The 27,846-nt window shown below is 43.2% G+C and overlaps 1 protein-coding gene across 2 annotated transcripts in view; it reads left to right on the top strand.

Moving 5' to 3' along the window:
• CREB3L2 (cAMP responsive element binding protein 3 like 2) overlaps window positions 1-27,846 on the top strand; it is a 110,758-nt gene that overhangs the window by 28,306 nt on the left and 54,606 nt on the right. Inside the window, exon 1 of one of the 2 annotated variants that reach the window (XM_070423981.1) lies at window positions 24,414-24,523. The exons of the other annotated variant lie outside the window; for it this stretch is intronic. The gene's annotated coding sequence lies outside the window, so the exon portion shown is untranslated. Of the gene's footprint in view, window positions 1-24,413; window positions 24,524-27,846 lie in introns of those variants that run through there. 2 annotated transcript variants of the gene reach the window in all.

The raw sequence follows: 27,846 nt of genomic DNA, 5'->3' as shown, positions 1-27,846 counted from the left end.
GTCCTTGGCCGGAGCTTTTCCTGCCAGAAGAAGGAGCCTGTTTTGACTTTGGACTTCTCGCTGAGCCCTCCCCAGCTCCATGACTGTCCGGCTTACAGAAGGAGGCTCATTTTTCTTTCTTAACAGTTGCTGTGTCTTCTTTGCATGTGCTTCAGCCTGAGTGTGAAGTTAAGAAAACAGCGTTTATAAGAAACTTTGTTTGATAGAGAGGCATCACCCTGTTCTCCTGTTAAAGATGTGATGTGTATGGATTGGTTCCAATTTCTGTGGTTTCTGGCACACGCCAGCTGAGGTTGCTTCTCTGTGTTTTACATAAGAAGAAGAGAGAGAAAAAATTTCGGAACAAAATATCTTATACTTTGGGATTCTATTTGGGCAATTTAAGTGGGAATGTGTTATTCTGTCCTCATATCAATAATAATAATAATCTATACTAATAAAAGAGTAATATGCTAATTAGACCAGGAGACTTTCGGACAAAGCCATGGTGGCAGGGCCAAGGCAGAGGCAGTTAGGGGCAATCAAGCCAGGAGGGGAGGGCGGTTGGGGGCAAGCAGGTCGGCAGTGGGGGGCAATTGGGGGCGATCAGGCTGTTGGGGGCAAGAAGGCTGCAGTCAGAGTGGTTAGGGACAATCAGGCAGGCAGGCAAGTGAGCAGTTAGGAGCCAGCAGTCCCTGCTTGTGAGAGGGATGTCCGACTGCCGGTTTAGGCCCGATCCGACTGCCAGGATTGGGCCTAAACCGGCAGTCGAACATCTCCCAAGGGATCCCAGGTTGGAGAGGGTGCAGGCTGGGCTGAAGGGACCCCCCACCCCTCTGTGCACGAATTTTGTGCACCAGGCCACTAGTAATAATAATAATAATAATAAACAACTTGTGAATTGTTCCCCTTAACTCTCTGAGTTAGGTACCGTGCTATCTTTGGCCCATTTTGCAGGTAAGGAAACTGAGCTTGAAGGTGTTAAGTAACTGGTTCTGTTCATCAGTGATGGTGTCCCAGCGCAGGTAGCCTGAATCCAGAGCCGGATGATAGTGTCACATAACAGTGCCTTCAGGGGCAGGTGGAGGAACGTATTAGGTAAATGGGGATGTCCAAAGGTTTATGGACATTTTACTTCTTAGGTTGTGGCTAGTTTGTAATTTTTCCCCCTAACCTTTTTCTTTTGAAAAATTTCAGACCCGAAGTTGTAAAAATAGTGTAATGAAGACATATCCTTCATCTAAATTCACCAATTGTTAATATTTTACCATATTAGCTTATTTCTCTCTTTCTCTGTGTGTTTTGTTTTGCTGACCCTTTAAAAGTTAGTCGATATATGACATTTAAACTCTAAATACTTTAGCTAGTGTCCTTGAAGAATAAAGACATAATCCTGAACGACCTCAATAAAAATTATATTGCTCAAAAATGTTTAACATTGATGCACTGCTATTTTCAAATATGTCCTTGTTCAAATTGCCCCAGTTGTTCCTAAAATATCCTTTGTAGCCGTATTTTTAAAAATCCAGTATCCGGTGAAAGAGCAAACATTGTTTTTATGATTTGGGATCATGATATCATGCACATTCTCTCTCAGACTAAAAACAGTTTGCTTTGGCTTAACGAGGAAGACCAGGGACTTGCTATGGTTCCAGATTTTCCTTTCCCTCCTCACTAAGCAGCCCCACAAATGTCCTTATTTGACACATTGTTTTACCGGGCACCATATATTCTTTCTTCCTTTTCACTCTTACACTCTACTTTTTTTTGGTTTCTTTTTCTTTCCTCATTCTCTTTTTACCTTTCTTCTCCTTTCTCCCTACACCCCCCGCCCCCCTCCCCACCAGCCTGGTCCCTGTAATATACACAGGCATGTTCTCACAGACTGTAATTATTTTATGCTTTAACTTGGAAACCGATGGTGTGGCAGGTGGGAGCTGCCAGGTTGGATTCCTTTACAGAGACCATGTGATGGGGTTGAGGGGGAGGTATGGGGGGGAGGGGGCTGACCTAATGTAAACCCTGTTGGAGGAGGCTCAGAGAAACCAGTAAAGTTCTGTTGTTTATAAGCTCCTCTGTGTTATTTTTTTTATCGCTGCCCAAGTGGACTGAGACCATGCTAAAGGTTAAGAATTCCTGCTCTAGGCTAGGAGGCTAGATTCAGTGTCTTGATCTCCCAATTGCCAATTTTGGCATAAATATCAGCACTTTCCAGGAATATATTTCTGCTGAAAATAGATTGTGATAGCCCTAACCGGTTTGGCTCAGTGGATGGAGCGTCGGCCTGCGGATTCAAGGGTCCCAGGTTTGATTCCGGTCGGGGGCATGTGCCTTGGTTGTGGGCACATCCCCAGTCGGGGGTGTGCAGGAGGCAGCTGATTGATGTTTCTCTCTCATCGATGTTTCTAACTCTCTATTCCTTTCCCTTCCTCTCTGTAAAAAATCAATAAAATATATATTTAAAAAAAATAGATTGTGATAAATTCTTATTTTGCGCTTCCTCAGATGCAGAATCAGACCATGGTAAGTCGAGTGAGATTTACGGTCAGTGCACTTGACCTTAGAAGAGAGCAGACTTTTGCCCAGGCTTGGCATCTTTCAGATGGGAACCCCTGGCTTCCTCTTCTGCTCTTTGCTCCTGGTATGGGCCGTGCTCCATCTCTGAGACTGTTTCATCTGTGCTTTCTGGGGCCAGGGTTCTTTGTAAGGTGGCCTAAGGAAGTATCCCAGAAGAACCACTAACCTTGGCCTCATGGATGTTTAGTCTCTAACCACCTGTGGGTTTGTTACAGGTACAATGTTCTTGTGCCTGATGCTTCAGAAGAAAGGTCAGTATTCAGTATGTCAGAGTTTGGCACAAGGAAAGGTTTATTGATCAAGAAGGCCCAGTTTGAGAAGACAGGAGACCTAATCCTCCAATGTATCTTCAGAGAGTCTGGAATTCAGGTGTCTTCTATTGTCAAGGGAAGGGAGAGGGAACAAGGCAAGGCATGGGTGTGAGCCTAAGACAGGTAGATGTTAGAAAGATTCAAGCTGGAATTTCTAAATCCCTTTGTTCTTGGCTGGTCCTTGACCCCTGGTAATCTGAGTTCAGTTCTGGAGACTCCTGTAATTCTTTGAAAAACAATCATTACTTTGCGCATAATTCTCCACCTCTTTGCTGACAAGGGCTGCTCAAGCTCAAGCAGAATTTCTTTAGTTAATTAGCATATCTACAGCAGGAGCTATCCTTTGCAGGGTATCAGAAAGAGCATTTCTATTACATGTTCTCTTAATAGTTTAATAATAATGTTCTAATAGTTCAGAAGTAGATCCCAAAGCCTCAAAGTTAAGTGGCTTTGATCATTGATTTCATATAATTATTCTAGAGGGGGGAAAATCAAATGCTTAAATTGGCAGAATTCCACATTTTTTCCCCCTGTCTTTTTTGTCTTTTGTAATGAGTGTAAGTGGGTTTGTGAGCTTATGTGTGTATGATGTGTGTTTGAGAGAGAGGGGGAGGAGAATGGAATTTCTACTTACAGGAAAACGTAGTTACCTGAAGGAGGGGTGATTACTGCAGTTGGCAGCTGTTTGAACAGTTGTGGGTACTGCCCACCACTGTGCCCCTTGACCTAACTGGTTTTGGAGAGCTCTGGATTTTGAGCGTCTTTACATTGGCAGTTGCCTCATCTATCTTGTTTCCCCTATTGGACAGTCTCTGTAGTAGACATAGACCTGCAGTGGAACTAAAATCACTAGTGGTTTGTGATTTTCTATGATCTGAAGAAAAGGGTAGGATTTGAAGAATTTGGAAGCGGTTTGTCCAGAGAATTCAGTGTCTGGTTACCTTGCACATCACAGCTGTCAACCTCTTTCCCTCCCTGCAGGCAGGAAGCTCAGAGAAAACCTTTATTCAGTGATCTGGTTTTTCTTGGTGGCTTAAAATTCTTGTATTCGATGGATCCATAGCCTCAGGTGCTTCAGTACCTGTGCTGAGTGTGGGAAAGTAAACATCTGAGGAAAACAGTCCCCTGTCAAAATGCATGATTGGTTTGTTGTGACAAGTGTTTGGGAAGCCAGGGTGTAGATATGTTGGTAGATTAAGTGAAGGTTGGTGTGTTTTTTTTTTAATGTTGTAATTTTAAAGGAGATAGGGGGACTATGTAGACTTTCCAGGAATATGTTTCTGCTGAAGATGGATTGTGATCAATTCTTATTTTGGTGGTGTTATCACCTTTTGTTCCTTCAGCAGACATGCCAAACACTGAGTAAAATAGACTTAAAAAATCAAACCAAACAAAATAACCCAAAAACACTAAGCGAGGGTTATAAACACAAATCAAGTAATACTTAGACATAATTATTCCTGTATTATCAGAAATTGAGGTAGAAGGATTTTAAATGATCCAGGGGAAAAGCTAGGTAAGCTCCATGGTCAAAGACTCTAATATAAATACAGGGGTGGGCAAAAGTAGGTTTCCAGTTGTAAGTATGTGAAACATTGAATTTATCCTTGTATTATTATTTATTAATTATTGTATTATTTTCCATATGAACAACTGGAAACCTACTTTCGCCCACCTCTGTGTAGTTCATGAAGCAGGAAGTTAGGAAAAAAAATAAATTCAATCTATAAAGAACAGGAAAAATAACACAAAGATAGGGAAAGCGACACCAGAGAGTGACTGGAAAATTCTCTGGTATGCTCAGATTTCAAAAGAATGTATCCGATGATAGAAGGATTGATACTTATTGTAAGACAAGTACGAAAAGTCTCATGAGTTGCTAAAGTATAAGGAATATCAAAGTGAAGTATGGGTTACCAGAAAAGCAGAGTGAGGTGAGTACAGTATAGATATTTGAAAAGTGAAAGATTTTACATGAATACCTGGTAAATATCTAGAGGTGATTATTAAACACACCCTTTGTGGGGAGGAAGCAAGCAGTGCTGGCTAGGTGGTAGCATGGATTTGCCAAGATGAGACCATGTGAATCTGGCTTAGAGCCAAAGGAGAGGGCAAGCTTTCGGAGGGCTGTATCTGTCATCTTTCTTATCAGCAAATTGGAAGGTGACATGGGCCATGTACTTACCAAGGCTTTTGTTGGGGTAGAAAGTTCTGGATTAAAAAGGCGAGTAAAGTAGGTGGTGGTGTGAAGGGAGCAGGAAGGAAAGAGAAATGGAGGAATTGAAGATTCAAGGCTGAGGGGGGCCACTCATATGTCAGAATTAGTCTTCAAATCCCCTTGTGAGCCAGGAACGTTAGGTGAGAGCATATATGTAATGTATGTGAGTGCTGGTGGATGTTGAGGGCGGAAGGGGGTGAGAATTCACTTATTGAATAGATATTTATGGAGTACCTGCTCTGTGCCAGGTACTATATTCTGGGTGCTGGAGCTGATGTGCTGGTGAGGGAGATGGAAAACAAACACACATGGATGAAATTTCTCAGGAGGTGACAGTGTTATGGAGAGCAGTAAAACCGGTGGATGGCCCAAGGACTTAGGATGGTCAGGAAGTCCTCTGCTGTTGTGGCACTACCTGAAGGCAGCGTAGGTGAAGGAGCACTCACCAAGATGTGTGGGTGGAGGCGAGGGAGTGGCTCCAGAAGGTGTGTGCTGGTGCATGGGGAGCAGTAGGAGGCCAGGTGTGCCTCATGCCTAGAGCAGAGTGAGCGAGGGGAAGTGGGGACACATGAAGGTGGAGGGTGGAGGGCAGAGCAAGGAGGGTCTGGGAGCCAGCTGCTCACTGGATGAAATTCGGGATGTTAAGCAGAGGAGCAACACGATCTGAGAATACTCAGGGTCCTTTGCGGCAGTCTTCAGAGAAGTTCCAGAGACAGTGCTGCAGTCATCCAGCGAAAGTGGTAAGGGGACAGCTTGTAGTTCGCCTTGTGGTGGCTTAACAGTTAAAGATGCTCAGTGGTCTGAGCTACTTTGTGAGTCTTCATCCTCAGAAGTGCTATGTATGCGTCGTGTCCCTGTGTTGAGCCTGGTTTTGAATTTTAAAACCTGCAAGTTCCCTTTCAATGTGGGTATGCTCTGATTCTTCCTCCTCCGAGGACAAGAGTTTCCTGACTTTGGCCCTGACTCTCGGTGGGATGGCAGATGGGGAAACAGAGCAGGGTGTGGATGTGAGTGGGGACGACAGGAAGGACAAATGCAGGGCTGGAGGCAGGTTCACAGAGACTCGGGAGCCGTTTGAGTTCCCAGGAAAGGGATTTTGTGGTTCAGAAAAGTTAGGAAGTCAGGCATAGAGGGAGGGCCAGCTGAGCAGTGGGAGCAGGAGGAGGGTAGCATCCTAAGATCAGGTGACAGAGTCCTGGACAGTGTACTGGGGAAGTGGGAGTTGGGAGGGGGTCCTTTAGCAAAGGTTGAGCCTGAGACTTTCCAGGGACAGAGTAGAGACAGTGGTCAAGGTGATCATTGACAGGCCTGTGAAGTGTGCCCCTGGGCAAGATAAGAAAGAGCTTCATTTCTCCAAGGGACCAGCATACCCAGGGGCCTGGCGCAGCGAGGGGGAGATGTGATGGGACTGGGGAGTGACTTAGGAACACCATAGCAAGAGTGGGGGCCTGCTCCCCAGAAGGGGTGCCCTGAGTGTCCTGTTAGTGTGGAGGGGGGAAGAAAGGAACTCCCCCAGAGCGGGCAAAGAGGGGAAAGGCTGAGATTCCTCCAGCTTTGGGCCCCTGGGTGAGGGAATGACAGTTGACTCAACCAGAAAGAATCAGACTCAGCTTTGCTTTGGCTGTAAGGGAGGGTCCCCATGGGGTGCCTCCCCCGGTTGTAATTCACAGAACACGCACTTTCCCCCAGATTGCTGCTTCCTGATACCCTGGCCTGATCTCGGGGACACTGCACTCATTCATTTAAACTGTGAACATTGGAGTCCAAAATTTTAAAAATGTCTTATCTCTCCTCTCCAGTTTATAAATAATTTGGAGAAAGGAAGTGAATTTAATACAGAACATAAAGATTTAATGTAAAAATTGAAGTTTCTTACTAAAACAGATTTTAAGCCACATTTTTTTTGAGTAAAAGAAAAAATTCAAGTTTAGGTCTCAAATAATTAATAAGATTAAGATTATATTTATTTGTTAATTTGAATAGAACGTATTTGACTTTAGTAGAGGTTGTGTTATGATAAAACTCTTTGCAAGTATACACAATTAGCCCGTGGCACCTTTGTGAATTTTCGATGGTTCCCCTCCTAATGTCTTCAGGTGTGCTTCAGGGTTAGAGATAATTGGTCCAATTATGACTTTTATTGGATAATGCCAGGCTAATGTACCACTAATCCTAACCATCTTATATTTCTGTTTCTCTCTTCTTCCTCTACGTCATGGAAAAGCTTTGGCCAAAATCAATAAAATTCCAGTTTTGGGGGGCAGAATTGCAAGTTTGCATAGCTCTCTTTTATTCTTTATCACACACTGCCCCCCCCATACATATCTATATTTATTTATTTTTGCACTTATTTATAGCCACTGTATTTTAAGCTTGCATTCTCATGAGAAGTCTATGTTATGAGCTCAGCACTTATTATTGTATTCCATAGAGACAGTGCTACGTAATGGGAAATTGATAAACTTATGTGATCACACCGATGGTGGTTTAAATTCTAGCTCCAGCACCTTCAAACCATGTGACCATGGCAAGTTACTTAACCTCTCTGAGCCTCAGTTTACTGCTGTATAAAATGGGTCTGATCATACTCACTAATGTGGTTGTAAGAATTCACAATACCAGTATAATGTGTATAAAGTACCTGGTAAAGTGACTTTACAAGTGGAGGTTCATCTTCATGTTGTTTTTGTCAGAGAACTACAATGGGGATAGGAAATAATGGGAATTTTAAAAACGAGGGAAGGGGAACATGGAAGAGAAATAAAGAGAAGGGAGTTAAAGTGAAAAAATTATTGAGCTAATTGAGTATTTTATCATTCAATTTTCTGTTGTATGATAAAATACTGGCAAGCTCGGTAATAAAATTTCTTTAAATTTTCTAAATATCATACTCTCTTTCCTCATTGGATGGTAAAGGATGTAATTTACCTAGAATAATTTAAGTTGATCTTTATGACTTTGATTTTCATCATGATTTCATTTATCGTAATTTGTAGAAAATTTGAGAAACCTTGGTCTAATTCCCTGTCTTCAAGGAATTAAATGCCATTCAGACATATGATCACCAAAAAGTTTTTGAAAATAGTGTATGAGTTTTTGCTGCATGACAAATTAGTGACTTAAATTAAAACATACAACCATTTACTTATTTATTTAGCCCACAATCCTATGGACCAGCAATGTGAAAGCAGTTCAGATGGATCCTACGTCTCATGGGCTCACTCATGAGTCTGTGGCCAGTTGTTGGTTAGCTAGAAAGCTCTTCTTCTGGAGGATGGCTGGCGATCAGCTGGAGTGAAAGGGGAAGGGAGTGGTTGGGGTGCTGGACCTCGGGTCTCTCATCATCCAACGGGCCAGCCCTGGCTTGTTCACAGAGTAAGTAGCTCAAATTTCTCAGAGGAAGATTGGAAGTGCCAGACTCTTGAGTCAAGTCCATGTTCAGAACTTGGACAGTGTCACCTCCACCACATTCTCTTGGCCAAAGCAACTCAAAAGGCCATTCCAGAATCAGAGAGCAGAGAAGTGGAGACCATCTCTTCATGGAAGGAGCTGCATAGTACTTAGGACATTTTTTCCAACCCTCCCAGATGAGGACTATACAATCTTCATTGATAAGTCAATTCTAGTTCCTTGGAGTCTAGTTCCTTTCTCAAGTCTGCCATGGTGTCTTCTGCTTTAATTTTGTCCCCATCACCCACCCATGAATTGCTGTTCTGAAGACTGAAAAGATGTGCTCAAGTTATTACTTCTATTATATTGCAGCCAGAGCTCAAGTTTGTAAAGTGCAGGCACTAAAAGTTAACCCTGACCTGCTGGACCTTCCTTGGATTTCACCCCTGACCAGATCCACTCATCCGTATCTAAGCAGTGGCCAGGCAGCGTGGGGAAGTGTCAGCTGGATGACCTTGCTGGAGGCTGCTCAGGTGGCCTCGGCTCAAGGGCAGCTATTTTATTGTTGTCTGATGCAGAAGGCGTGTGGGAAAAAGAGCCCAATTAACTGGATCACTTGGAACATTGCATTGTAGCACATGCTAAGCAGAAGAGTCAGTTCCTTAAATACAATTATTTTGGACTCTTTTTAGTCCATCAGATGATCTCAGGCTGCTGGGTTTGTTTAAGTAGCTAAGGATTTTTCCTGATCATTTTGAGGGAGTGGACATTCCAATCATTTTCCCCAGATACCAGATTTGAGATCTCAGTGGTTTGTCTCTAAGTCCCAAACTCAATGGGATCATTTTTTAACCCCTTGAGTGCCGGGGGAGCGCAGTCACGCTCCTCCTGTCTTTCGCCAAAAATGCCAGGAGAGCTATTAAAGCTTCGAAATGGCGTCCAGTTCTAAGTCTGCTTTTATTAGTGATGATGATATTGCTAAATATGTCAATGTAGTAAAGGTTTCCTTAAGTTTTTGAAATATGTAACTTCATTTACTTGCGATTCATAATTTTTTTTCCTAAACTGCTGTAAAATCAGCAAAAATGCCTTGGCAATTTTAGCATAGTTCCTAGGATATTGGTTGGCACTCAAAGGGTTAAAAAAAATGCATGCTCTTCTAACTGTTAGTCTGTTAGCCATACCCTTGGCCTTGTATGCCTGGGGTAACAGGAACTCCCTGAATTGTCTTTTGGCCTGTAAATTCTAAACTCAACTATATTCCCACTAACCCCAGGGAACTACATGAGCAAGGAAGGAAGAGGAGGGGTCAGGGAGCTGCCTACTTCCCTCAGTGACCATGGAGGGTAGGTACGGTGATGGCCTGGATTTAGGAGGAAACTAGAAAGTGATTGTTCAATTTAACAGACCTCAAAACTTCAGTGAGTCAGGTCTAGTATGCAAGATGCTAGACACGATGCCTTCACCTTCGGGGAGGAGATGCTGTACTATGATGATTATTCTACCCCATGAGACAGCAGACATCAATAAGGGCTTATCTGAAGTATTTTTGCTTATTGATAAATTATTACCTTGGCAGAGTCAAGAGATACAGGCCCCTGCATTTACCACTCTTCTTTTACACCTGATCATCTTTCTACAGGTGCGTTCTTGGAGAGAACTTGAGGAACAGGTAAATTGAACGGAGGGAGTAGAATTATTTGGATTAGAAAAATATTCTTCACTTTACAAAAATGAAGAAAAAATATCCATCTTCTCTTGAGTTTAAGGATTCTTTATTAGTTGAAGGAATGGCTTGGCTGTTTCGGTTGCAGGTGCTATATTTTTTTCTGGTGGGAGGTAGCCCGGGCTGAATTGAGATTTCAGTGTGAAGGGTGACCTGCAGTCCTGTAACTAGGCAGCCCTGTGGATGGACAGGATACTGTGCAGAGGGCAGAGAAAGCGATGGGGCGTGCCTTTCACCTATGTATACAGCATGTATTCGGCTTCGGCGGTGTCCAGGCCAGGGGTGGGCAAACTTTTTGACTCGAGGGCCACAATGAGTTCTTAAACTGGACCGGAGGGCCGGAACAAAAGCATGGATGGAGTGTTTGTGTGAACTAATATAAATTCAAAGTAAACATCATTACATAAAAGGGTACGGTTTTTTTTTGTTTTTTTTTTTAGTTTTATTCATTTCAAATGGGCCGGATCCGGCCCGCGAGCCGTAGTTTGCCCACGGCTGGTCTAGGCACTGTGTTAAATCCTGTGTCACATCCCTGAAGAGCAGGAAATAGATAAAAATGCACCAAGTAAGAGATAAAGGCAGTCATAGAAGTAATAATCAGGGGCTCCGGGGGCATTTTGGTTACATAGCAAGCAAGATGACTTACTAGGTGAGTGGGAAAAGGCTCGGTATGAAGTTTTCCAGGTGGAGAAGGCAGAAAAATGGAATTCTGGGCTGCAAGCCTCTTGTATCTAAAGAGAGGGGGGTGTGATGAGCACTGTCTGCTTGGGGAAGTCCACATGGCTATGTCTGGCTAGACAGCGGTTGGAGCTGTGTGAGTGCAGAGGCAGGAAGAAAGGAAGAAGGACATTTTGAGAATTTTAATGTACATCAGGGGGCACTGGATTAAATTCACATACTGTGTTTGGGGAACGGCCTCTGTTTTACAAATGAAGCGTTGTTCATAAAACAGCTTTTCACAGCTGGGTTAATTGAAATTTGCCATTTTCCTGCAAACCACAGATTACTTTTCCTAGAAAAAGGCGAACAGATTCACTGAGCCCTGGGGAATGTTGTTCCACCTGTTTGAATGGTCTGGCTTTTCAGGTCAAACACTGTGCTGTGTGTACGGATCATAACATTCAGAATCTGGATTGTGAGATGCCGGTTAAAATAAAATAACTAGCATGGTTATTTGGGGCTGTCTCAATATGGCATTTCTGGGCTTTGGCTTCTCAAAAAATATTCAGCCCGACACTCTGATGAATTCCCAGGACCCCAGAGATGGAAAATGTAGAGTGAAATGGCAGGTGGAAAGGGGTGAGGTGGGCTTGAGAGAGCTCAGTTTTTATTTGGAGGGAATTTGAAAGATGTTTTATATGAAAAACTAGAGGCCCGATGTACGAAATTCGTGCAAGAGTAGGCCTTCCTTCCCCCGGTTGCTGGCGCTGGCTTCCCTCCAGCACCCGGGACCCGGGCTTCTGTTGTAGCCCCAGCTTCATCCGGAAGGTCGTCCAGAAGGATGTCTGTTCTAATTAGCATATTATGCTTTTATTATTATAGATGTCAATTATATAGAAATTGTACTCTACTAGTTATACATTGTACATTTGACACAATCACTGCCTTTTAATTTCATTTCCACTTACTTACAAGCAGGAAACAACTGCTTATAAAATAATTATAAGGCCTTTTGGGTCCTTTTTGATTTGCAGTTTTACATTCCCAAGGGGAATTGACTATTCGGTCTTGCCACCAAATATATGACATCTGTTAGCATTTGGTGGCAGCAGAATCTGAGTCCCGGAATCATGTGCTTGGTTAGTGTTTTAAGTATCAAATGAGGAATGATTTCAAGTGGATTCTAAGGGACCAGGGAAAGGAGGAATTTTACTTGCAACAAGGATAACTAAGATTTGAATTCCTAGAGACATTCCCTGTGTGACCTTGGGGGATGTTATTTAATCTCTCTGAGATTTCAGTTTCTACCTTCCTCTGGTACCTGCCGCTTTGAGTGGGGTTTCAGTTTTATCTGTCACATTTCAGTTCTTTTTTTGAAAATCTGAGGCCAACATAGCAGAGTCTGGGTGGTGAGCTCAGGGCTATCTGTTAAATTATTTTCTGAATTAATCTTTAGTTCAGATTTTTTCCAATTAGAACAACTTTTTCTTTGGTTAATTCTTACCAAGGATATTTTTTCCATTGATATTTAGAGAGAGTGGAAGGGAGGAGGGGAGGGGGAGAGATGTGAGAGACATATGAATTGGTTGCCTTCTGCTCGCTCCCCAACCTGGACCGGGGATCAAACCTGTAACCCAGGTACATGCCCTTAACCAGGTATTGAAGCCTTGACTTGTCGGTGGGTGGGCCAGTGCTATAACCACTGACCAAGACTGGCCAGGGCTAGAACAATATTTTAATCACAACTTATAACCAAGGGCCAGGTGCCCTTACACAGATTTCTGCGCTCGGTGAGTATTTTTGAACCTGATGTTTGTGTTGGCTTGAGGAGCTAAGTGGGAAATGAGTGAGGTGGCAGTCCTGAGAACGAGTCATAGACTCACCATTGTCACACTTATCCTCTGGTTCTTAGCAAACGAGGCTTCAACCTGTTTCTATCCGCCAGGCCTCTGCTCTGGCTTCTGAAAGGAAATGTCTGTGAAAGCACGCTTTTTCCATGCCTGTCTGATGGCTTCCTACTCTGTGAGGGTGGAAAATGGGCAAGGACTTCCAATGAGGGAGGGGTAGTGTGAGTGCCAGCCTCTTACAAAAGGCTTTCCTGGGACAGTGGAGGTCGGGAAAGTGATTTATTATGGCCATCGATTATGTTCCTCCGTCTAAATGTAGGGGAAGCGCTGGAGGAATGGTGTCTCTGGCCGTGGCGGTGCCAGAAGAAGGCTGCGTTTAGAGTTCTTTTATGTTAAACAAGAGCCCAGTCCATTGGAGAGAGCAGCACGGGGAGGCTCCACATCACCGTTGCCGGCTCACTGAGTTTTAGAGCGGACACTTCGGAGCAGGGTTGCCAAGTCCGGACTCTCCGTGACTCAGTGTTGGCTGACTAAGTACGCCTGTGCTTAGGCAACGTCTGCGATTTTCTTCCTCCTCTTTTGTAGGTTGAGCAGTAGTCCTGGGCTGCTTAAGACTGAGGAGTGTTTCTAGATGCGGGGCTTTCAGTGCTGAAACGTCCGAGGCAAACTGGGGCGTTGGTCCCCCGCTTCCAGCCCCGCTGCCTGTCCCCTCTCTCTCTTGCCTCCTCCCACTGCCCCAGGCACGGTGCGCATCCCAACTCCTTTATTCACGGTTCCAGATAAACCCTACTTGGGGGATCTGGGAGCTTGGCAAAACAAAACGATCGGGTTCTAAAGACAGGGGTGCCCCGTAAGTAGCTCAGACCTGAGGAATGACTGTTCTTGTAGAGGGTGACACCGCCCTGCAAGGCCCCTGATTATTCCTTTTGCTGAACGTTTGTGAGACTAGAAAGCGGGGGGCATTGCAGTTAGAACAGGGGGTAAAGAGGCACCTGTGAGATGATGCAGCCACAGCCCACCCTGGTTCCACTCCCACTTCCCCTGGGTAGCTGGGCTGTTCTACCTGGAGGAACAGGCATCTTAACTGTGGATTATGCTCCTCGATTGATTACTGGACATACGATTATAGTAAAGTGAAATAAACATGAAAAGCTTACACTTTCATCCCCAGTGATGCTTAAATGCTATGGGTCATTTCACAATTGTAGTTATCGTGGTCAACATAAGAAACATCCAAAATCTGTCGAGAATTGTTTTAAATATATATGTAAATGCAGGATGTTCAGTGCTAAAACATCTGAGGCAAACTAAAAGGCTAATATGCTAAGTGTCTGACCAGTTGCTATGATGCGCACTGACCACCATGGGGCAGACGCTCAACGCAGGAGCTGCCGTGAAGCACACTGGCCATTTACAGAGAAACGGCACCGCAGACCTGGCACCCACAAAGCAATACTTGGCTTCCCCCAAGTCGGGCACAGGCCCCGCCACCACCCTGGAGCGATACCCCACCAAATCGCAGCTGATGCTGCTGAGACCCCGCGGCACAAAATACAGCTCACAGCCCAGCCCAGCCTGGAAAACCGGTCACTGTGGGCACCGGTAATGACGTCACGTAGCAACGAACGGCTTCCTCTCCCTAGTGACTAGCCTCCTTGCAGTTTCTGCAACCCAGGAACATGACTTGCTTTATAGCCAGGTGCAAACATTTCATACTTTAACCAAATGCCTGTGAAGTGTTTTCCCATGCCTTATCTCATTTGATCCTCACAGAAGTCCTGGAGTAGGTAGATAGGAGACTCGGTAGAATCCTATTTTCTTTTCATTAGCTGGAAAATGCAGATTTAGGAAGTTTAGAAACTTGACCCGACTGAAAAGAAGTAAGAAATGGTGGACCTTGAAAGTGACTTCAGGTTTTCTCACTGTGCAGAATATAGTCAAACACTGCTGCAGTTAAATATTTTACCCTTTGTTCTCTCTGCGTGATCTACAATAAAATGTGGTTTGTGTTGATATTTACTGCTGTGTTGCTGACAATTACCTGAAAGAGAAGTTGAGGTGCTTCACTAGGCTGGGAAAAGTTTAGCGACATCAGAAAGCAGGTCTAATTAAGCAAGTTTATCTATATATATAAAGCTCTTGTTGGTGCCAGTCACACTCGTGTGTTTCCATCTGTCATTGTCGATCGTGAATTTGGTTGATACTTCTATTATAGAGAAAGGGTGAATAGTGATATTAAAATATTTCCTCTAATTAATTTCCTTTCAATGTGCACGAATTCATGCACCGGGCCTCTAGTAAGATTATAAGAGTTTATTTGAGCCAAACCGGTGAGATTGCCAGAATAACAGTTTTGCAGTTACTTTTAAGCATTTGGAATTGAAGACAGAATTATGGAAGATTACATGAAGGTGGGAGAAAGCAAGGCAGGGATTGGATTACAGGAAAGTTAACAAGATTATGTTTTTTGTTTTTTTAAAAAATTATCTTTATTCTTTCATGTGCTTTTTTGAGGGTGGTTACACCTTTGAGGGGTATTACTTCGGGCATTTCCAAGGTATGTCTAACCTAGGTGCACAAGAGCAATAGTCAGGGCTGGCTTAAAAACCTTTCACTAACGAAGTTATAAGTCTGGGGCCTAACCACTCACCATGATCTGACCAGGGAGGAATTTATGATCAGATCATGCTGTGAAGTTACTTTCCCTAGAACTCCTTTTTGTCCACATCGGATAGTTATCCCTCATGCACAGCTAGAACAAATCCAACTTGTATCTCAAGATCAAAGGGCAGAATTCCAGGTATGCCTGTGGAACTTCAGAATCCCAGATAGAACGCTGTGCCAGGGCTGCTCAAGTTTTTGATTTTCTCTCTATTCAGAGTGACTGGATTTTTCTCTCCTTATGATTCATCATAAAAAGTTCCATTTATTCTTCTCTCTTTGCTGCTCACAAGCCCCTGCTCCTTTTTCCTCCAGGCAAAGTTACAAGGCTGTGTGATATTGCTGGGCTGTGTGAAAACCCATTATCATATCAACATCAAGGGGTTGCCTGGAAACCATTATGAAAACAGGATTAAGTAAAGCGGTTTTTTCCTCTATTACAGCTGCTTTCTGATGAAGACGTGATGTTAGAAATAGCTCAGTGTCCTTCATGGCTTAAAACACACAGGTGAAGAAAGCATTTTACAACAGAGAGAAAATGATTTCTCCATAGTCACTTTTCCAGATGGTCATCACCAACCTAAATGTCTCCTCCTCCACAATTGCACACACCTCTCCTTCAGGAGGGTCATGTGTTGGGGATTGCTGGCCCTTTTTAAAGAACATTAACATAAACCAACAGCAAATCTCAGACATTATTATTCACCCATCAGTCCAGGAGGACTTCAGCCAGACTGGAGTGTGTGTAGAGAAGTTAGGAGACTATCGCAGTAATTTGGTCATGAAGAAGGAATGTGGAGTTGCAGTTAGCTAAGTGATAAGCAGGTTTCCAACAAAACACCAGCAGGGCTAGTCTCACTGTAAATCAACTGCAGTGAGTTTCAGAAAACTAAATCTCTAATTCTGAACCTTGTTGTCTCCCAGAAATATATCAGGATGGAGTCATCAAGAAGTATAAATTGAGCCCTAGCCAATTTGGCTCAGTGGGTAGAGTGTCAGCCTGTGGACTGAAGGGTCCTGGGTTTGATTCTGGTCAAGGGCACATGCCCGGGTTGCCGGCTCAATCTCCAGTAGGAGGCAGCTGATCAATGATTCTTTCTCATGATTGATGTTTCTACCTCTCTCTCCCTCTCCCTTCCTCTCTGAAATTAATAAAAATATATTTTTTAAAAAGTACAAATTGAGAGGACATATTCCATGATTGACATATTCCTAAACTCCTCCTAGAAGAAGACAGACAGGTAAATGAATAATTATGGCTGGTTTGGGGGCAAAAGAGGAAAAGGAATCAGGAAAACCTAAGAGTCAATAAGTCAGCAAATACTTACTGAATATTTCAGCCTTCTAGGTGTGGTGGTGGGCGGGGTGGGGTGAGGTGGCTGTGGAACAATGAGCAAGATGACAGTCCCAGTGTAGTCCAGTGAGGGGGCCAGAGGTCAGGCAATTAAAGGTGGAACAGATAAATAATTTCAGATAATAGTAAATGCCATGAAGGTTATAAAACAGGGTCCATGACTAGAGTTGGAAACATAGGCACTGCCTTTCTGTGATGACATTTGAGGTGAGGGGCTGAGAATCAGAGGGCCTGGGAGTGACGTCATACCAGTGTGGGGAAGTAGGGGAAGGAGGCTGAGTACATGATAGTGGAAATCAAAACAGGAAAGGACCTTCAGTGTTGGATGATACATCAGATCCATATTAGGAAGTTCACGTTCAAGTTTCTCAGAAAAGTGAATCAAACCTCATTAGTCCTCCCGATGGTTCTAATTACCTTTGGGCTAGTTGCCAACATAGCTTTAGTCATAAAGTTCACAATAAGGACTTATTTATTTTTTCTCACAGATATTAATGGTAGCAGTTATTTTCCATTTCAAGTTGTGTTTTTAAACCAGGAAAATACATTACCTATGTTTGAGGAATACAAAAACTTCTATATTTTCACTAACCGAGAGACACTATTATCTATTTCGTATATTCCTTCCAACCCTCTTTCATGTTTATGGTTTTAGACAGCTAACAGGTAGTCCTTTAAATGCATAACAGGTATTTTCCCACACTTCCTGAAATTTATATTTTGTACTTACAAATTTTAATGACTAAACACAATCAGTTCTCTGTTTGGAGGTAGCTATGTCCTATAAAGTTCCGTGAACACTGAATTAGTGAATACTGAATCGTTGCCTCTAGGGGAAGTAGGTTCCTGTGGGCCTCTGGTCACAACATTTGCATCAACCAGTCAATACACAACCTTGTTTTATGCGTGTTTCTGTTTAAAGACCTTATTATTTAACATATTTTGTTGATTCATTGACATTGAACTCATGCCAATATCCCTATAGCTCATGCCTGAACCAAACTTACCTAACACAGATTTTCTCCATGGGGCACAGCAGTTTTCTTGCGCTTAAGAGCACTAGCCAGCCCTTTAGCACAATGCTTGGGGGTCATTTTAAACAGCAAAATCACCAACACCAAGTGCAAAAATGTGAAAAATGTGGCACTAAGTGGACCATGAAAAGGACACTTGTTTGCAGTAGGAGGTCTGGAATAAGAAGGCAGAGGGTTGCCTCGTTCAAGCTCAGCTGAGAGCCTGCACTTCAGGAAACTCAGAGTTTTGTTGCTCTGCGTATTTGTGAGTGACTGAGAAAGCACTGCAAGTATTGATATCTAGGTTACAAACATAACAAGTAGGTGAGTACTACTCCGGTGTCTGTGGAACCTCCACAGTTCATCTTCACTCCCCACCCCAAACAAACAACCCTGAAAAAAGCACAGCCTTTCTGCGGTGACATCTGAGGTGAGGAAGTAGCTCAGATGCCGGGGAGGTGAGAAACAGCCCCCTGGGTCTCAGTCATCTCAGTTGGGGATAAGGGTAATGATCCCACCTTAGGTTTATAAGGGCTTTAGCATTTGCAAAGTTCTTTGATATGGTCTATGTCATCTTATCTTCATAATGACCCAGTGAAGGAGATGGGCTTGTTACCTTCATTTCACCAGAAAAAGACACAAATATGAATTGAGGGTAAGCTTACCTGACCATACCTATCTTTCTGAAATGACTATCAGGTATTTTGTCCCCAGCAGAGGCCCAGAGAGTGAGTCTTGGTTTTCTCTTTGATAAATGAGAACAGAGGTTCATTGGAAAACACAGAACCTCTCATATGTCCACATACATGACAACAGTCACCCACATTTTAACCATGAAGGTTCAAGAGGCCTATGGCTTTCACAGTCAGAGGGACTCATTTTGATTTCTGGCTCTGTCTCTCCCTCAGCTGTGCAACTTTGGCCAAGTTATAGAACTTCTGAGCTTGCAATTTTTTATTGGTAAAATGGGAGAAATAATATGACTTAATACATATATTAGTTGTGAAGATTTCATGAAACAATATCCTTAGCCACTTCCCTCATCCTACCTCTGATGATAAGAACTATGTTGATAAGGAACTTATCAATAGATTCTTAGAGAAAATCAATAAGTAATCTTGTTAGTGACCTTTGTTTCCTAGCAACTGTGCCTGGAGATGACACCCCTCCCCCAATACCACCATTATCGAATAAATGGTGTGCATCGGCCTCTGCATCAGTGAGTGTCTAAGCGAATGTCACTGTTTATTTTCAGTTTTCCATTAACACATTATTTTCCCCTAGTGCAGTGGTTCTCAACCTTCCTAATGCCGCGACCCTTTAATACAGTTCCTCATGTTGTGGTGACCCCCAATTTCATTGTTACAAATTGAACATAATTAAGCATAGTGATTAATCACAAAACAATATGTAATTATATATGTATTTTCCGATGGTCTTAGGCGACCCCTAAGGATCGTTCGACCCCCAAAGGGGTCGCTACCCACAGGTTGAGAACCGCTGCCCTAGTGGAAAAAAACATAAATGTTTCAAAATAAACATTAATGAAGTCTCCTTTAGATTTTTCCCCCCCTTAATCTTGGTTGGGATGTTGACAAACTTTATGTACACACTAGAGGCCAGGTGCATGACATTTGTGCACTGGAGGGCGGAGTGGGGTGAGTTCCCTCAGCCCGGTCTGTACCCTCTCGCAGTCTGGGATCCCTCTGGGGATGTCCGCCTGCCGACTTAGGCCTGCTCCCCAGACCTAAGCCAGCAGTTGGACATCCTCTAAGGGGTCCTTAGCGCTGCAGCGAGAGAGGCTGCCGCCACAGCCACTGTGCTTGCCAGCTGTGAGCCCAGCTTCTGGCTGAGCAGCGCTCCCCCTGTGGGAGTGCACTGACCACCAGGGGGCAGCTCCTGCATTGAGCGTCTGCCCCCTGGTGGTGAGTGCACATCATAGCAATCAGTCTTTCCAACATTTGGTTGATTTGCATATTAGCCTTTTATTATATAGGATTAACTATTGAATAAAGTGATGGAAGAGACTTGCTATAGAGACCCAGGTCAAATAGGTGGTGTGGAAGAGGCCAGTATGACACTGGTACCCATTTTACTGATGGGAAAAGTGAAATATAAGGAAATGACTTGTACAATAAGATCCCCAAACTAGATATAGTCTTCCCAAGCAGCCAACCTTTGAATTACTAGGACTGGAAGAAGTATAAAAAGGTTCCTGTTCTCCTGATAATTTTACAATTAAATGAGAATATGTGGGTCCTTTATCAAATGATTTGAGATTCAGTTTACGCCTACACAATAAAGTTTCCAGCATGGTTTTTTTGTTTTGTTTTGTTTTGTTTTTAACATCTGTGTAACATTAGCAGATGAAACCCAACTGCTAGAGTGCTCTTAAAGGGTCACTGTAAACCTCACAGTGGCAGGGATGATGGGGTCAGTAATCTGAATGTGAAACTTCAGGTCCAACTGTTTCTTTCTGAACTTTCTTTATGAATGTTTCCTTCTGAACTTTGATAGCTGGTATCTGCTTGAGGGAAAACAACATCTGTTTTTGTTGGGTTGGCCTTTGAGATTACTCTGAGACTAGTGACCTCTGGACCCTGATGTGAGCGATAGGTTCAGTTCTCAACTAGAAAAAGGGATGCCTTTATGTAGAACTTACTTGGGACTTTTCCCATTCTCGTGTAAATGTCCCATTATATTTCTACTAGAGGCCCGGTGCACGAAATTCGTGCAAGAGTAGGCCTTCCTTCCCCCAGCTGCTGGCACCGGCTTCCCTTTGGCACCTGGACCTGGGCTTCCCTTGAAGCCCCGGTGACTTTTTCCAGAAGGACATCCGGTCTAATTAGCATATTATGCTTTTATTATTATAGATTGACTCATACACCACCATCTTTAACAAAACTGACATGGACAATTCCCAGGGATCGTCGATGGCTTTCATTGTCATCACTAGAACTCATTTGAGTGGCCACTCACCCATCGTGTTGTGCAGATCACAGAATAAAGGCAACAACATGCATCTAGAATATCTTCTAGGAGCTTGTGGTTTAAGACAGATGATGGATGGGGATGGTCAACTTATTTTCACGAGGCTATTTTTCAGTAAAACACTAATACTCATGCTTGTGGATTTGATAGGAAAATTCAAACTGAAGAATTCTTGTGTTGAGCCCAGCACACATTTGAGTAGTCAGGGTTAATATTTACCTCTACTGATTCATGTTGGCCAAGGCAAATCAATATTTGATTTCCTCCTGTCACTTGCCGTGGGTATCTGATAGTGAGAAGTCAATAGGGAGGTGGCACTTAGACACTGAAATTCTATGACCTTTCCCCCTCCAACTTTATAGAGGATACTTATAGGAAATAGAAAGGTGCAGGTCAGGTTTGGACCCCACCATGGTGCTACTTTGGCTAGTAGCTAGATGAAGCTTAGACACTAGCTGAGAAAAATAGGTTGATCATGAATTGAGTTTTGGAATAATATACCAATGACATATAACAGTAATATTATGTAATATATTATAGTAAACATTATATTTATATAGTATACTACCAATATTAATAAAATAATGTGGTACTGCCTCAATAATGGACTAGTAAGCATGTTTTAGGCAGTCCCAGGAGGCCTTGAGCTTCTTACAGCCTCTCTGTGTCTCTGGAATTCAGCATGGTTTTCTAACACATAGTGAATTCTTAATATCTTACATGAATCAAAGCCCAGGAGATGAGAGAACATGAGTAAGACACAGGAGCACAGAGACCTAAAGACAGTGAATGAAGCAAAAAGTGTTGTCTTGTAAGGCCCCCGTTATGAGGCCTGGGAGAGGCATTTTTGAGGTTGGATAGGGGAGTACCTTGTTCATCCACTCAGCTAGAAACCAGAGCAGGAGGACCTGGAGGGAGGCTCCAGAGCCAGAAAGGTGCCAACTCAAATGCAAGTCGTGCCAGAGGGAGACTGGCACAGTGTGAGCCTCCTGTAGAGACAGGGCCGGGAAGGAAGCGGATGTGGAGAGCAGTGTTCCAGGAGCGGCACCGGCCAAGCCAGGCGTGACTAGCCTTTCGTTAAGTCAGAAATGTGTCCTATGGAAATGCATCTGTCTTCATTCCCAAAAGTGCTCCTCCTTCTTCCCCTTAGTTTTCTTGTAAAAGTTTCTTTAAAAAAAAAATCAACTTGGTCTTGGCCAGACTATCAGGAAAAAGATTTATGCAAACATGGATCTGTGCTCTGGGAGGCCAGGTATGAAGTCACAGCTGCCATCTTAGCTCCACTTCCCAGGAGTGAATAGAGGAAGGTGAGGCCAAGCATCAGGTTTAAGAAACAGGTGGGATGCCTCAGATAAATCGAGGGTGGGGGTAGGGGGAGGGTGGGTGGTCAGGGCCACACTCCCATGTTTGAGACTGATTACAAGGCTCACAGAGACTCCAGACCTACATTTATTCTCAGGATTAATTTTTCCTCCATATGAGCATCCTCAGTGTGGACAAGAAGAGTATGGGCAAGAGAATGGACTGATTCATGGCCAGTTCATAGATATATTAGTTTCCTGTTGCTGCATAAATTACCACAACTGAGTGGCGTCAAACAAGAACCTCTCTGACATCTAGTGGCGTTAGACCCACTCAGGATAATCTCCCTTTTGATGAATTCAAAGTCAGTGGAATTGGGATCTTGAGGCATTACCGCACAGTGTCCCTGGGTCAGGAATCTGGCCACAACTCGCCTGGCTCCTCTGCTCAGGGTCTCCGTCACCACCCTGCAGTCAGGTGTCAGCTCCTCCACTGAGCATGGGGTCCTCTTTCAGGCTCACAGAGCTGGCAGAATTCAGTTTCTGTAGAACGCTTGGGGGCCTGCTTCTCCCAGGCAGGAGGAGAATCTCTCTGACGTCCAGATCTTCTATGAACGGGCTCACCCCACTCAGGATAAGCTCCCTTTCGGTGAACTCAAAGTCAATGGAATTGGGACTTTAATTATTGCTGTAAGATTGCCTTCATCATAACATAATCTGGCACTCATCAGAATGCAGCCATGGTCCTAGGTCGTACAGGTCACACTCAAGGGGATCTTAGGGTATGTCCCCATCATGCCGACAAGCAAAATTGCTACCATATATTTCTAAAAGCAAAAGAAGCTAACTTTCAATACGAAGACTCAGCTGGATCATGAGGAATCTTGATTTCCACTTAGAATCTTGGGGTCATCTCAGACTTCAGCTTACTACAGTGGGTGAGAGAAAGCGAGTGGCTGGTGCTAGTCTATTCTCTGCGTTTAACAGACTGTAATTTGGGAAGGGAGCAGGGGAGTTGGAGTGCAGGATCAAAGATACTATTTTACGTATTTGTGGCTGGTGGCCCCAAGTCATGAGAGACCAGCAACCACACCTGGATACAATCTCAGGATAAAAGCATAATTGTAGTGGTCAAGGACAGAAATTCTGATTTATAAAGAAAAAGCGTTATTGATCGTGCAGTTGTTGGAGACCAGTCAGGGCCCACCCTTGTGGGGGGGGGGGGGGTGAAGAAAGGGGAGATTGTTTCGAGCATTCTCAGTTCTATTGCGTCCGGAGTTCCTGACTGAAACTGTTCGTGAAGACAAACCCTGCATGTCCACTGGCTTATTGGAGAAAGGCCCCGGGTGACATGGGTCCTAATTGCTGTCAATGTGGAGGACAAATGAGAGAGGTGATTTCTGTCCATTTAACATTGAAAGCTTCAGGGGAAAATGGGGTGTAATTGTCCTGGGAAACCTGTCTTTAAGCCTGCACCTGCCCATGGATTATTATTACGTATCTGTGGGTTTTTTTTTTTTTTTTTAATTATCAGGAGTGAAAAATAGAATATCCATCTTCTGGGCAGAAAATGTCTCTATTCAGCAATCCTCACGTTCTTTGTTCCCTGGGGACTATGTAAACCAGATCTCACTTAATTTGATTAAATGGAGTCTGTTTTGTTTTTGTTTGTTTTTTTCAACAAGTGCTTTCCCCCCATTATAAACCTGTAGGTTTTTATTGTAGAAAATATTGATAAGAAGAATAAAAAAACACATCTGTTACACTATGCAGAAGTACTATAAACTTTTTTTGCCAGATATCCCTCTATAAATTTCTACATAATAGCATTTGTAGACAGTTCTTTACTTGATAATTGAAAATATAGGGAATTCAGTTTTTGTAATATATTTTCACTTTGATATAGAATGTGAAAATTCTATATCAAATAGCAAATAGCTTTCTACAATAACATTTTATTTTTTTATTTTTTATTGATTAAGGTATTACAAATGTGTCTTTATCCTCCCATTGTCCCCTCATACAATAACATTTTAAATAGCTACTTGCTTAGGAATACTGTAATGTACTGAGATTATCTTATATGGGATATTTTAAGTTTCAGATAGATAAACGACAGCTATCAAGTCAGGGTTATCCACCTTCGATCAGTAAACTTTTCTCAGTAGTCATGATCCTGTTGTTTTCACCCACTGCTCACTTCATTTGTCTCCATCTGCCCGGTGCTGTAATGTCGTTGGTGCAGTGTTTGCTGCTCGCACAGGCTAAACTTGTGCTTTCTGTTTACTTTTCCCCTGGTCTGTTCCCAAGGCTACGTAGAGTTTTTAAATACCACTTTTGTGAGCTCGAAGCCCTAACAAACAAACCACTTTGTTGAGACTGGAGTATTAGCACTGGCACAATTTACTAATTTTACTGCGCGTTACAGACTTCACGAGTCAGCGAGGTGGTCCAGCTGCCCCTTCGTTTTCCACACAGACTCTGTGTACGGCTTTGTGAGTTGCTGTTTTTCTTTCCCTTTCCCTTCTAAATGGGCTGCTGGTGGCAAAAATCTGTTTAAACAAAGGTGAGGAAAGGATCACTTTATTACAAGCCCAGAATGTTGAAAGTTAGAGGTTTAACCTATTAGAAACCCAAGCTTTGCAAATGTTGAAAGTATTAGGATTAGTGGGGAAAGGGGCACCCAGATATTGGTGGATTTGGGGCAGTGGAGGGGATATAATTCAGTGACTCAGGTGGTCACCAAGAGAATTTTTTGACCGTGCGGTGTTTCTCATGAATAATGAAAACAGACCCATGGAAAGAACCTGAGTTAACATATAGATTCCTCACGATCCAGCCAAGTCTACATATTGAAAGTTAGCTTCATTTGCTTTTAGAAACATATGGTAGCATTTTTGTTTGTCAGCAGGATAGGGAGGGGAAACTACAAGCATTTAGTGCATAGGACCCTGTAATGGGCAGGACAATCCCAATCAATGAAGAAGCTTTTTGTCTACAATGATAATCTTTTTACCTCAGCCAACATGGTCTGCTTGAGACCTTTTAACGGCTTGAGAACTGTTGGTTTCTTCTAAGGAATGAAGCAGAAAGCATGAAACTATGGCCAGGAATTTTTCTGGGCTTTCATAGAATTGTCTAGTCCCCTCTCTCTCCTCCATTTCTCGCGGAGATTCTGTGTAGCTAAGGCTAGAAGGATTTGGGTCCATGTAAGGGGGTGCAAATCATGGGAAAACACATAACACTTTTTAAGTCTGATATTTCTCTCCATCTATACTTGGCCTGTAAAATTGAGTCTTCTCCCTCTCTCCCCATAAAATCCTGTCAGGTTGTTTGTCTCATAGACCAGCTGTTCAAAGGCAGGAACCAGCCAGTACTATCCAGCTGTTAGCTCAGCCATCCTTAGGGGAATTAGTTCTTTGCCAAAAGAGCCTCAGAGAAGGCTAGAGAGGGAGTTTCAGGGAACATTGACTCAGGCTTAAGATTTGTTTTCAGGCTATTTTATTCCCGTAGGCTTCCGACATAATAACCGGTCTCAGAATGTCAGAGCTGTAGTGGCCTTGGGAGCCCAACTGGTCCTACTCTTTTATTTTATACTAGAGGCCCAATGCATGAAATCTGTGCAAGGGGCTCAGCCCTCGAAGCCCCAGCTTCATCCAGAAGGCCGTCCGGAAGGTCGTCCAGAAGGACATTTGGAAGGTCGTCCGGCTGTCCAGTCTAATTAGCATATTATGCTTTTATTACTATAGATTCTAAGGAGAGAGACTTGGGTTCCGTGACTTGCCCAAGGTCACAGAGCCAAGTGTGAAAGAGTTGGGTCCTAACCCAAACCTTTTCATTTCAAATAGAGCATTCTTTCTACTACAATAGCAGCTGCCCTGTTGACCTCTTATTTATTAATGAAGCTTTGCTGACTTTCTTTCCAAAATATTCCCCACCCACACCAAGGCATTGCATCATTATCACATTCAAACCGTATGTAATTTCTGAGACCATCGGCTTCATGGGTAACTGAAAAGAATCTTTTATGACCAGAAAGCAAATGCTCCATATTTATGATGCAATAAGCAGTTATCCACACTGTCTAATCATGAAAAAAAGTAGAAGCATTGTTCTAAGTTGTTTTTTTGGGAGAAAAATGCTCAATTAAGCTGTTTGGTAACGAGTTTTAACAGGTGGTGTTTGCACCTGTTTCTCAGAGGGACTGAAGAATAGTTTCAGTTTGCTTTTTTTCATAACAGTTCTGAGATCACCAGGTTCTATTTATGGTCTTTTGCAGAAAGAGAAGAGTATGGCCTCTTTTTTTCACCTTTCTTAGACATTCTCCAACTCTTCCAGGTTCAAATGAAGAGGAAGGGCAGGGATGTAGCTAGATGATAGGGACTATCTGGTGGCAAAAACACCGAGAGATATACCTTTTGGAGCACCTGGGCTCCACATCCAGAGCAAGACTTGAGAACCTGAAAATGTTCATCAATTGGGAAGAATTTGCCCGGCTGCTGCTTAGTCAGGGTCAGGAATCCCTGAGCATGTCCAGGACATTTTCTCACAACCAAACTGCTCAATTTTTCTTCCTTTCTGCTGGTGCTCTGTCATGAACTCACAATTGCCTGCTGGGTGATGATCTCATTCTTCTCACCTTGGGTTTTCTGCGCTTTTTTTTTTTTTTTTTTTTGGTCAAGGGTGCCGCCAAAGTGGAAAATTGGTAATCCAGTTTGGCTGTGACCAGTTATCTTATAAAAGTTTGAGTGAGAGGTTTTCATACAAATTATTATTGCTGGTCAAAACAAAAGGGCACCGAGAAACATAAGGATATGATGGTGGTGTTGGTGATCTGTGGAGGACTTGCATGGAATAGGAGAGGTGTCTTGAGACTGGAGATATGGGCCTGGTTTTCAAAAGGGGAAAAGGGAGACTTATCAATTATGAATTGATGAACTGAACATTGAGCCCTTTGGAAAGCAAGTGGGCAAACTAGAATCTAGCATGAGGTCACTAAGAATAAAAGGTATTTAATGAGCCTCATTTTCCTGTGTAGTGTTAATAGGCTGATGGGTCAGAGAAATGCTGAATAATTTGTCCCAGTTTCAGCTAGACATGTAGTAATAACAACAGTAAAACAGCTAAGATTTATTCCACTCTTAGTGAAAGGAGTTGTTTTAAGTGAAGAGAGATCAGACTGTCTATGTATTCATTTTATCTTCACCACAGTTTTGAAAGGCAGATTGTATTTTTCCTAATTTCAGATGGAGTGGAGAGTGTGAGTGATTTGCCCACGGTTACTGCTAACAGGTACAGAGCTGATCCAGAACATAGATCTTCTGACTCATGAATCCAGTGCATAAAACACTCCTTCGGGTGGTTCAGATCCTCTGGTGTGTTTGAGCAGGCCAGTGTTCCAGAGGGGTGGGCGTGCCTGTGAGACCTGACAGAGCAAAAGTCTAGATGGCTGTAAGCCAGAACCTGCGGGGAGTACGGCATCGGGTTTTGCAACCTGTGGGATCCCTGTTGCTCTTATCTAGGGGTGAAAGGGTGCCTCCTGGCAGTGAGTCACTCCCTGTTAATTTAAACAACAAGCAGACAGAGCCTGGCCCGTCCCTGTGAAGCACTCTCCCTTTTCCCTGGAAGATGAGGTTATCTCAGTAATAATGATGACACAGCTGGCTCTTTAATAAAGGAAGGGTTTTGAGGGAGGATGCCATTTTTTTTGTTCCTGAAAACTTTATGGCTCCTATAATTTTATTTATTTATTTTTTATACCTGACATCTTGCGCATCGGGTCTTGACTCGGAGATGGGACTGTTGTACATTGCCGAAC

This window comes from Myotis yumanensis, unplaced genomic scaffold, assembly GCF_028538775.1.
Source record: "Myotis yumanensis isolate MYYU_CA2020_CCGP unplaced genomic scaffold, mMyoYum1.0.hap1 SCAF_9, whole genome shotgun sequence".
Classification (NCBI taxonomy): Eukaryota; Metazoa; Chordata; class Mammalia; order Chiroptera; family Vespertilionidae; genus Myotis; species Myotis yumanensis.
The sequence above is the reverse complement of the archived record's forward strand: the minus strand, read 5'-3'. Positions and strand labels throughout refer to the sequence as shown.